Raw genomic sequence first — 13,168 nt, forward strand, 5'->3', positions numbered from 1 at the left:
TCGCTTGTGTTTCAGTTGTCGTAGTGTTTTTGTTTTTGTGTGTGTGTGTGTGTGTTTTTTTTTTTTTTTACATCTGAAAAGGTGTTACTCCATCTGGAGACATTTTGAACTCACTGAGGTTCTTTTATTGAGGTTCTATGCTATTTTGTTGTTGAGGATTTTAACAGATAATTTCTAACTTGATTTTAACATTTCATTTTCTTTTTTTTCCTGTTTTTTTTTTTAAGGAACTGTGCTAGCTGTCTAGTTGTTTGTCTACATTATGCTAACTAGCTAGTTCTTTGGTCCTCAATGCTATGCTACGTGTAGGTGGCTAGTTCATTGGTCAACATTGCTATGCCAGCTGGTTAGTTCTTGGGTCTACATGGCTATGCTAGCTAGCTAGTTCATTTTTCTACATTGCTATGCTAGGTTGCTAACTCATTGGTCTACATTGTTACATTTGGTAGATACAGTAGTTCCTCTATCACATTCTTCGCTCACTGAAAATATCTACCAATAGAGAGTAAAGTGCAAACTACTGCTAAATATTTTCCTTCCTGACAACTCGCTAACTGGATTGTTATAGGGTCATTACAATCACATTATAAACTATGTTATGGTTAATAACTTAATAACTGGAATTGACTTAATGAATTCCAGTAAAGATTACAATGATTTATTTAATAAATGTCACATTGTGATATTAATAACATCACTCTATAAGTCACAGCTTTACATTAGACTGTTACAAAGCTCTGACACTGGAGACTCCTTTCATATATGTTATATACAAAAACACTTCACCATATAAGTTTTTACATTATTTAAATCATCTACAGTATTTGAAGCATCTGCTGTACAAGTCTCTTAGCTGATACTATGAATCGATAAAATTTACAACAAGTGCATTAGTATAAACCTGCGATTTGTGGCTAAACTAGTTTTAGAGATGCTCTTATAGAAAACTATTCGACGCCTTCTGACTAATTAAATCTGTAATCCTTTCTGGGGTGATGTAAATGTTCATTGTCTGTTACCTAACGGATGAAATGTGATCTTGGCTACATAAAAGCCGAGTGCTCAGCGTCTGGAGCTTAACATTTAATTCTCTAAAGGAAACTGCAAATCCTTCAGTCAGCCTTCTGAATCAGACAGCTTTTACTGTAATATTTAAAATGGAAATAAACAGAGTCAGTACGTGGGTGTTGATTAGGTGGAACGGGATGTGATTTATAAGAGCAAGGTGTTTCCCAAAAACACAATTATGGAAATAAGTGTATACAAATTCCAAAACCCACCACGCAAGTTTCATTTCATACTAAACTAAAATCGATTATACGTATTTCGCGATGCGTTTGAGAGGCTTGGTCTAATCAGGAAATGAAAATTGCTGGAATAAATTTAAATAAATTTGTCAATACATGTGAGCAAAGCGATTAAGTTAAGCCTAATAACAATCACAATTATACATATTGGGAGGAAAAATAGCATCCTGTTTGTGTAGACACAGCTGAATTCATAAGTTTCATGATCTAAAGGAAAGAAATAAAAAAAAAAAAGTAAATGGCTTTGTTATGATTTTTTTATATCCGCGGATGTTCTATAATGTCTTAGCGAATTTAAAACATTGATTCATCAGCGAATTACATGACAGCGTTATAATCTGCTTAAAAACATTAAAGGATGCACATTTGCATGTATACTTCTAATAAGAAATTTAGATCTGATCTTAGATAGAATAAATTACATTGTACTTATAGATGGTGTGTTCAAGAATTTCTGGTATTCACCAGATGTAAACTCCCCAGCATCACTAAAACTGGGCCATGACGTTTCCTGATAAACAGGGAAATGTGTTAAAATGGTTGAGCCGACGTGTAAAGAATGACCTACATCTGAGATCTGGGAAACCAGTAATGGGATGCCAGATGTTGTTTTGATAGTCTGACATTTAAAAAAACAGGCTCATGTATGTAAAAAAGAAAAAGGGATTTAATTTTTAACTGCTTATTATCAACTGTAAAATAAAAAAATGATCTTGCATTGATAATCGAATCCTGTATAAATGTATACAGAAATTTCAGTAACTATTTTTAACTCAATGTCTGTAAGTTTTGGAAGAAAATTTAGAATTTTGTCAATTTTTTTTGTTTGTTTTAAAATGTTTGTTTTGAAATTTTAATAGTTTTTTTCTTTGTTACTGATTTTTTTTTTTTACATGAGATTAAAAATAATAATAGCTGATGGTGTCATAATATTAATAAACTGATTTCATTTTTTATTTGTTGGTTCATGTGTAACTTTATTAAGCATAAATTTTCAGCACTGACTTAGTAAGTATCAGAAACCATATGCTTAGACATACTCTTAGCCATACTCTACAGTACATGAGGGTGTACATCAGGATAACTCATGTTCTTGTAATTCATGTTTAAATACTATTAAATCTTTCTATGGTATTCCCATAGCAACCAGTACGGAATGAACATAGAAGAAGAATTTTAGGTGCATTATTAGGTATTAAGATGCAAGAGGATTTAGACCTGTACAGTAAACTGATTACTACTGGGCATCTTTTACTGGCTCTTTACTATTTTCTACATTTATAGTAACAGTAATGATGATATACAACAGATTGGGTGAAATTTATATATATAAATTTAAACACATGCTGCATCGTCCATGAATAAGGGTGGGGCGTTAGCAATAAAAATAACTCTTTACATTAACAAATAAGTACTAAATTTGAGGTTTAATATACTAAAACATATTGCTAAACATATTGCTTAACACATTTTATACCCTTAGTTACCAGTTAAATATGTAAAGAAACCATGTGTTAACCATATGATTGTCTTTTATATATTTTTTGTAATATTAGAACAATCTTCTTGTATATATACTTGCATTTCTCAACATTGTTTATTTTTATTTGGATTTGTCTTTAAACATCATGAGAAATAGTCACAGTATACATAAGATGATAAGATATAGACTATGACATATGCTGTTATAATACTACACAACGCATACTGATTATAATATAGTGCTTTCTAACATAACATCTATTTTTTTAAGTAAAATATTACAAAGTCTGCTGTTTTGTCTTCACTTTTTAATATTTTTTTCACAATGAAAGATTCAGATAGTAAGTGACCTTCAAAATTCTCATTCCAGTTTTCCTTAACTTTGGTCTTTATTCAGGTCTTACCTGTTACAGTGCAGTTTCCAATCAAAGGCCTCTGATTTCATTGAAGGCGCCCACAGCTTAACACGATCATATCCATTAAAATTAGGATTAAAAATGCTAAAAAATGTGTTTTACTGGCACTAGAGAAGGGTGTTCGGCGTTAGACACAACTCTTTGTGAGTGAGATCGCATCACATCCTCACAAAAACGCACACACACACATACATGCACACACACACCACAGACAAAGTGTAGCTGTGTGAAGAGCTTCCTGTCGTTGTTCTGTATCTCACAGGTGCCATCCACGAGAACACACATACAGCTGTACAGTGAAAAACGTTAGCTAGCTTTTAGAAAAACCAGGTTAGGATTCCATTACTGTGGGTCAGGTGTGTGTGTGTAAAAGGGAGCGAGTGTGTGTAAGAGAGAAAAAACTCTATATAGCTTTAAAAAAGCCACAAGACGCCTGTTTTCTCTGTCAGTGGAAATAAAGGTGCTTAATTTGGGGAGGCAGAAATGTTCCAGTTTGGAAATTGTCCTGCGTTTACACATTTGTTGCAGTGAATATAGTGAATTTTAATATAAATATAAATTGAACTGAATTAAAAACAAACCAGATTATCCAAGGCATCCCATACACACACATGAATTCACACCTAAGGTTAATTTTAGCATTAGCATGGTAAAAAGACCCACTGTGCCCACATGCTTTTGACAGGTGGGAGGAAACCAAAGAACCCAGAGGAAACCCTCACAGACACTAGGTAGGTAAATTAAATTCTAAACAATTCAGACAATTCAGAATCTATTTTTATTCAGATTAATTCAACTTTTGCATTTGAAGTGGTAAATTGGTAAAGTTCCTCTATAAACCTCCAGATGGCATACCCTAAACTATTCACACATCATCAGCCAGTCGTAGGTGCTAATTATTTGCTAAGATTGTTAAGAATTGTAACAAAATCTAAAACAAACTGAATAGGCATCTAAGTATCGTGATAATATTGTACTGTATCTTGTGGTCCCGGGTGATTCCCATCCCTAGGTCTGATTGACTCTTTTTAACCTTCCTTGCATTTGGTATTTAAAAAAAAAAAAAGAAGAAAGAAAGAGTCCAAACAGTACAGTACTGTATGTCATGAATAATGAGCAATAAATGTCTATAAATAAATGTGCGACCCTGACATTATTTAAAAATTTCTTTAAAAGAAAAAGAAATCCGTAAAAATATTCACATATATACTTCCTGTCTGTCCCCCTATATGTTATTTCCGTACACCTGCGTTTGTCTCCACATAGACCACAGTATCTGGATTCTGATTGGTCAGAAGGTGTTGATGAATTGATAATAATGCAGCCTGTAAATCACATTTGCATAATCCATAAGGACCTATTTATTAAAGGAACGTCTGGTGTAATGATGTTTAAAGCTACTAGAAAGTAAGTGCAAACAGAAACTTATGGTTTCAGCAACATTACACAATATGGAAAGCAGCCGTGAATTAATCGGAAGTATCTTTTATTAATTAATACAGTAAGTCATAATCCTTTGTATACCTTGGTATACCTGTGGTATGAGTGGAATAAAACACTTCAGGATGTGCTGTGTAGGAAAAACTTCAGGGTGTTAACAGGAAACACATCACACACTTAATTATACATGTCTCTAACATGTAGGTTGGGTGAGGGAGGATGCTGCTTTACTGTAGCCATACTGTTAGATCTACATCTATCCTTAACCGTAAACTTCTCTGACGTCTCTCTCTCTCTCTCTCTCTCTCTCTCTCCCCCTCTCTCTCTTACATTCTCACCACACTCTGCAGATGTTGCGTGCATCTCGCAGGAAATCGGCTAACTCATTTGCAGGAAATTAGTGACATTCTACAGCATTTCACTGTCAAACCTGGTCCACAGCGTTTTCCTCTAGCACTGCACTGACTCTCTGAGATCGTGACTGTTGCTCTGTGGTAAATAAACCTGTGTTTGTGGTGCTCACCAAACTGAAAGTGGGTGTGTGTTTGAATCTTATTCAAGATCTCCTAACAATAAAGGTTGAATGGTTTATTGAGTTAAAGGGCATGGCGATGTACAGAGAGACGTCAGAATACACAAACACGCACACACAAACACACCACCTCTGCATAACATAATAGGGATTTACTCATAGTCCACATTTACAGATCTTGAGATTACATCACTAGGCCAATTAGAATTGTATGCACAATGAGACATGGGCAGGTGGCAGGTCCTCCTTGCTGTACAGGTGTCCTGAATGCGTATGTGTGACAAGTGTGGTTATAGAACCGTAACTGTAAATTTAAAGGTAAACTGTATTACCTTATCAGATTATAGAAAAATCTTACATTTCACCACTGAGTAAAAAATTTTAAACCGCAAATGTGTTAATTTTCTCTGACCCAAACCAGATAGGTATAATCCTATTGTTGTATGATTTATGTACAGTTTGAGTTATCATTAGGTTGCTACAATTAGATCAACTTTGATAAAGTGATACTGGGATAATGGGATTCAATGATTGAGTCCATAATAATGTTGACAATACAACTTTAAAGCAACATAATATTAATCTTTATTTATAGCATTCATGTAACTTAACATCTGTTTGCACAACATGCAACTGCATAATGCCTGGTTTCACAGAATGGAGTGACAGGCCCATTTTTGTCCCATTTTAAATGTACATTTACTAACATCAGCAGCAGGTTCACTGGTGGACCAGAGGTTAACATTTATCTTACTCACTGCCATAACCAATCCTGCCCATGGAATTGGCCTAGTCACCACAAAAGGCTAGCATCAATAGTATTAGCATAAGGACTTGTTCCAGCTCAGAAATATATCTATATATAAAATGTTTTCGATGTTGAATTTGTAAATTTAGTGGGGCATTCATTCAGCGTTATTCCAACGTCATGTAGTCAGTGTTGATTCAATATCATTTTATCAAAGTAATTCTAACTTTCAAAAAAAAACCAATGGAATTTCATCATCCATAAAATTATCACAATATTTTGACAACCAATCATTTCTGCTAGGTAGAATTGTGTTCATTTCTTTACTTTACAGTGTATTCTTTTATGTAATTCATTTTATTTATTAGTGAACTTTTAAATAACAATTTGATGTATGAAAAATGGTGACACCGTTTTGTTTTCCCAGAGATTAAGCCAATATACTGTTAATGTATGCAAGTGCATATTAATTAAGTGAAATATTAATGCTATATGATAATTTGAGTTAGCATTACATGTTTAAACATTAACAAGCTACAACAATAACATAAAACTTCTTTCATCTAGGCATTTGGCATTCTTCATTTTCCCCATCTTGTAAAAATACAGAATATTGTATGTTATTATATAAACCTTTTATTCCATAATTTATTAATACATTATCTTTCATATTTCCTGATTTTTATTTTATTGACTGGATAATTAAAAAATATAATCAATCAATCTAAATAAATCTTTATTATACAACATTTTATTCAGACGGAGTAATCTGATTGGACAAGAGGCATTCCATGAGTAGAGATCAAAGACGCTAACTGGGATGTTTAACTGTACAGGATGTACCTCTCCACATCACAGGTGTACAGAAAACTAGACTTCAATGCAAGGCTGAATCCCTTAACCCCTGATCAAGGGCACTACTTGGTGTACTAAACAAGGGATTGTACACCCTACATAGTGCAATACAAAACTACTTTCACCCCTGGTAATTACACTAATTGTTGCCAGCTCTGCCAGTCGCGGGTAGTTAGTTCTGCCAGTCGCTAAAGCATATGTATTGGCAGAGCAAAATAACTGGTTAAACAAACAAAAAAATCATAATCTGTTGATAATAATGTTGATAATAAACAGTGTTTGTGGAACTGTTATATAAAACCAATATCTCACACGAGGTCATGTTGTACTGAATATCAGCAAGGCTATTATATCTTCAGTCCTGCCCTCTCGTGCCTACGACTGCATCACAGCCATGCTGATACAACAGTCGAACAGCACAAACAGTGGGTGACATTACTTTCATACAACAGTGGCATTATATCAGGAACAGGAAGTGTCATGGCTAGTTAAAAGCCAAGAGTTAGCAATGCTAACATGTTACCATGATAAAAACAGACAAAAGGAGTTGATTTGTCAATATAGGATTAAAAATATATGAATAATTGTAGTAATAAAAACAAATTCATGTTTTTGGCAATGGCAGTGTTTCAAAGTCTTGTAATGTTCATAAGTTGTTTTTGTCCTGGTGAAGATACTGCAGTTTAGGTCTATTTTACGTTGCACGCTCGAGTATCATCATGCTAACATCTTGTCCTGGGTGTTTTCGCACCTCCTGACCACAAAGTCAAAGCTTTATTCTGTCAAAGGTTAGGGTACTAAACTTAGCATAAGATTTAGTCAGGTTAAACTTGAATTACTAACATACATTAAGAATCCTTTTAAATTCCCTTGTTAAATTGCAGTGTGTTTTGAGTCATCGTCTTGCTCAGTGATGAAGTTCCTCCCAGTTAGATCAGATATGTTTCTCTGTAAATTGTCAGGTTGTGTAGACGTCTGCATCCATCATGAGTTCTATCATCAGTAAAGATCAGTTAGAATGTTCCAGAGGCAACCATGCAAGCCCAAGCCATGACATTACTTCCATCGTGCTTTACCCACCAGTATGTTCTGGGTTAGTAATAGATCCTTTCTTTGTCCCAACTTTAGCTTTTCCATCACTTTTCTCAATGTTTATGTTAGTTCCAGGATTTTTGTCTTGTTTCTAGATTTCACAGTCACTCTGATTCGTACTCCTGATGAGAGCTTTACATCTTGTCATATGGCCCCTACATTTCTGCTCAGGTGTTCATTGAACAGTGCTCTGTGAGAATGTCACCCCTTTCCTGTGGAGGGTGTGGGTGATGTCACTGACTGGTGTGTTTGGGTTTCCGTTAGAGCTCTCACAATGTTTCTGTCACCAGCTGATATGGTTTTCTTTGGCCAGGCTGTTCTATGTCTGGCCGCTGGTACACCAGTGATTTCCTAGTTTTCGGGACATTCCAAATTGTTCTGTTGAAGCAAGAGCACAGTGGGGATTCACTGAGGAAAGCCTCAAAGCTTGAGCTTGTTTTTGACATTGCAGTGTAGTCATTTGACAGAAGAAAAGTGAGCTGCGATATCTAAATCTATGTTGAAGCATGTAATAAATATGCAGCAAATATATCTTTTGACAGAATGTAGTGTTACACCAATTCAAATCTCATTACGTTTCCTGCCTCAACTGCTTTGTTGAGGGTTTTTTTAACATCAACATTAGCTGTAGGTTAAATATAAAAAAGTACATCTTAACAAATGTATTGATATTAACAACACATTGGCTTATGCTTCTCTCTCTCTTATGCTCTCTCTCTCTCTTGCTCTTTCGTGTCCTTTTTCTATTCACACATTTTTTAAGCTCCATCATCAAATCCTAACACCTTCAGGTTTGTCGAAACACTTTCACCCGAACAGAATGAAAACACACCACTCAGCTTTTTAAGCACGAAAACAGAAGATACTGTATCTACACCACCACAACCATTTTGTGATTATGCACATGTAAATGTAGCAGCAACAAAAAAATGGGAAAATCTTTATTGTTTCAGGTGATCCTGTACAATAAGCCAATACACAAGTGATAATGTTAAGGCTGAAAAAAAAAATGTGCAGGTTTGTAGAGAAAAACTGGTCGATTGTAATGGAAAATGAGGAAAAGTTTATAATGTAGCCAGTCTTGGCTTGTGTACTCCACTAGCACAGACACGGGCTTCTGCTTTGCATACATACTTTTTTTTCCGGGTGGTAAATGTAAATATGCACTTGATAATGTAAGTTTTTCAGACACAGAGGTCATTTAAAAGAACATAAATATGCAAAACAAACACTGGTAACAGAGAAGGCTGGCATGATGTACGGAAAGAATTCAAACTAAATAAACCACTGCATCAAGCTTTGATGAAGTTTAAGTTGGAATAGTGTTATAGCTGAGCACAGTCAGGATTAAAGTGGGTAGGAGGAAATTATTTAATCCAGTACTGAGTGAAAGGCACAAGGACACAACTCTCTATAACCTTTGCGTTTATATTCAAAAGGATATAACGTTATTGGTTGGGAAGAAACTGAATCAAGATATGGGTAACAGGGTACACAAATCCAAATACAGTCCTGTCCAAAAGTCTTGATCACGTCATTTCTACATATCAACAGAAATTAAATGATCTAGATTACATGAAAGAAATGGAAACAAATGTTTTATTGCAACAGGCTGCAAAGTGCCTAAAGATACAATTTAAACATTGGTTGTTTCTGTAACAACCTCAACAGCAACCTCATTTCCCCTCTCTTCTGTACCAACAACTCAGCATCATCTGTCATCGGCTGATCATCTGACATCTGCACCTGTTTCTCACTGGTTCCTGCATTAAGTTAAGTTTCTTTTATGTTTGAATGATTCATATGTCACTGTATGGCTTTTTAAGAGATTGAAGAGAAAAATGTCCTATAGGAAACGTGGAGACTAAGTCTGGCTCTTTGAAAAGAAAAGATGAAGAAATGGGTGGGGGTGACTGAGGTCATGTCTCAGCAGTTTAGTCATGAAATTCACACTTGAGTAGAAAATGAATTATGTGTCCTATGTGGTAGTCACACTCTTAACCTGGTGGTCACAGATGCAGCCCAATGCTCATTAATGGCATCCTTATTCTCTGGTATTCTCCAGATTTTGTCTCTCTTCAGTGTATCTGTGCAACCATGGGTTATACTTCATCAACATGTGAAACAGCTCGCTGTGAAATCATTATCGACTACCACAGAAACACTGTCACACTTCCAAAGGGAACATCCAACCGTTGGGAAAGAAGTTGCAGAGAATCTGGAAATTAAGGTGACAGTTCATGAGACAAGATGGTGTAGAACACCTCGGTAATTCCTCTGTAAAAAGCAGAGAAGAAACATGTTCCTGGGTGAATATGAATCTCAGATGTTTGTTTTACAGAAATGTTTTAAAAATATATGAATTTCATGTCCAGGATGATTTTCACTTTTTAAGAGGCAACATGTCACATTTACTTCAAAGCAGAACAAGGATATGTGCAAGTATCTGGAAAAAGAATTATATGATGTTGATGTCGAGGTGACATCCTCTGTCCATCTATTTCCCGATCATACTTCTGACTCTCCAAGAGAAATGCTGGACCACATATACAAGAAAGAGCTTTATGGAAGTCTGAGCATGTTCCAGAAGATGGTGTCTAGCTCTAATCTCAATAGGCTAGTGCATTTGTTAAATTGACTTTGATTTATTAAATTTTTATGGCTTCAGCATTTCAGCCAACATTCAGCGAATGAAACGCCAGATCCTTGAAAATCGCCGGATAAGAAGAGATGCATCTAACTGTGGGAACTGTACACACAATCATTCACCAACACCATTTGCACATTACAGGAACTTGGCTGGGAGTTGTCACATCCCCCTACAGTCCTGACCTTGCTTCAAGCCATTTCCACATGTTTGGACCATTGAAGGAGTTCCTGGGAGGCCAGCATTCGAGACTTGAATTAGGTCCGATTAAGGAATACACTGATCTTATGTACATGTGAGTACTTAAATACCTGAATATTAAGGTGGGTAATGCAGCGAAATTGTAAAGGGATGTAAACAGGGTTCAGGTCATTCTATTATTTTATGTTAACTATAATCCTAGTAAAGATTAGTAAAGATTATTTGAAAGTCTAACTTCGACACAACAACAAATTTGGATTCTTACAAATAAGTAGCAATCTCCTGTTGATCACATGTTCCAATAATTTTGATCACTTGACAAATGTGTGGGTTGAAACAAAAGTTGCCTTTACAAAAAAAATTAGCATCTAGATTTAAAGCTTTAACCGCAAATTAAAATATCTTCAGTTTAAAACAAAAACAAAAAAACTGCTCCAATACGTTCAGAGGGGACTGTGTGATTGATGAAATTAAACATGAGATAATTTTTTTCAGTTAAGTAAACACCTTTGCTCATGGGGTTGAAATAGTTTGATGAGTTTGAGGAGACTCGTTCACAGCTCAACTCCCAGCTAGCGTCTGACTGGATGATGTGGTTTTGTTGGTTAATTTGTCGGTAATATTTTACATGAACTTCTTGACATCTGCACTCTTCGTGCATCTTTCACCTTTTTTTCCACCTGATCCCAAAATAGCAACCTGATGATATGTATTTTTGCGTAAACGCCTGCAGGGTGCGTTGATACTGAAACATATCCGAAACCTAACCTGAGAGAGAGAGAGATTAAGCATGCTTTCAAAAAAGAAGGGCAGAGCTCTGTAAGGTAATTTATTCACTTTGCTCTCAGTCGTTCACTACACACACTTCCCCACCCTCTTCTCTCTTTCTCTCTGATGTTATTGTTATTGCATTGTACTCTACTACATCCACCCTGCTGTTTTATACACTACTTCCACCTCATTCACATACATCATCTGTTTTTGTTTCATAGAAACATACATGTGACATCTATTGTACAAAAAAAAATATTTTACTATCTTAATTTTCATAATAATAAATGGTAATAAAATGTCATCACACTTTTTGGCTCATGTTAACAAAACTAATTTTTTATGTTTTTTTATGCATTTCCAGTATGCTTCTCCTAATAAACATGAAGCCAGATGTTTTATAATTTACTATATTCTATTTTTTTTCCAAAAAAAGTTAAAGCAACAAGTAAAAATTTTACATTAAATACAAATCTATATTCAACATTAATATGTCGTATTTCACTACACTGCCAGTATATTACAGTATTACAGTTCTGGGCCTTTGGTCCAAATTAGTAATTCAGGTAGGTAAAGATAAAGTTACTGTGTCAGTTTTTAAAGAATATAAAGTAAAATGTTTATTTTCAATATGAATCCACTTTATAACAATCCACACCATATCACAATATCATGCAGTAAAAATAGGACTACTTCTAAACCTATAGACTATAATAGTACAAATGTACATTAAATATCATGTATCGTATAAAAAGCACATATTGTGTATCCACTATTTTTAAAACTAGAATGGACAATTAGACTTTATTAATATTAATGATATGTCTTTGGCAGTTGTTAACACGTCACATGTTAGAAGATTTTCCTTCTAAAAAATGTAAATTGCATAGTGAGTGTTATAAATTTAACCAACGAATGTGTTTATGTTAACTGCCATGAAGTAAATAATTCTATAAACATTTATGCATTTATTTGAGGTCCAGAATCTCCTGTTGTGTACAAAGTAATTTCTCGTCACTGTTTCTCTTCATTAGCATTAATCAGGAAATAATTTGGCAAAAGAAGTTTACCTTTTCATATGCAACGTAGAAAGAGCATTCAATTAAAAGCGGGAATTTTAATTGTGAAGAATAACCAAAGACAATTATGAATAAAACTCCATTTATTTCTCTATATTATCCCCGGCTACACTAATACACTTATCCCGTGTTTCACTGGAAAATACTAAAGTTTGCCGTCTGAAACGGTGACCTTCGAGGAACTCCTTAAATGGCCCTTTCCTTAAATGAAAAAAAAAAAAAAAGAAATCTGGTTTTATCCCTTAAAGGTGTTCTATTTTTGCAGGACAATGTGCAAGCTCATACAGTCCATCGCACCACTTACAAATTACAGGAACTCGGCTGGAAGTTATTGCCACAACCCCTGTACTCCAATCTAATCACACATGTTTGGGCCATTAAAGGAGTTCCTAGGAGGCCAGCATTTCAGACATGAAGCAGGCAGTGCAAGTATGCCTGCGGTATACTGAGAAAACTTTCTACCTTGATGGTATCCAAGCACTAGTGAAACACTGGGACAAGTGAATTAGGGTAGCAGTTTTTAACTTTGTTCTGTTATACGGTATAGCACAGTCAAAAGTCCGGTTTGACTTGAAAACCCCTTGTAATTTAGAGAAAA

The 13,168-nt window shown here is 35.0% G+C and overlaps 1 protein-coding gene across 1 annotated transcript in view; it reads right to left on the reverse strand.

The window, feature by feature from the left end:
- lck (LCK proto-oncogene, Src family tyrosine kinase) overlaps positions 1-3,508 on the reverse strand; it is a 32,153-nt gene extending 28,645 nt beyond the window's left edge. The window contains exon 1 of the mRNA XM_053509471.1: positions 3,194-3,508. The gene's annotated coding sequence lies outside the window, so the exon portion shown is untranslated. The remainder of the gene's footprint in view (positions 1-3,193) is intronic.
- Between the last annotated feature and the right edge of the window lie 9,660 nt (positions 3,509-13,168).

Source organism: Clarias gariepinus, chromosome 13 (genome assembly GCF_024256425.1).
Source record: "Clarias gariepinus isolate MV-2021 ecotype Netherlands chromosome 13, CGAR_prim_01v2, whole genome shotgun sequence".
Taxonomy (NCBI): Eukaryota; Metazoa; Chordata; class Actinopteri; order Siluriformes; family Clariidae; genus Clarias; species Clarias gariepinus.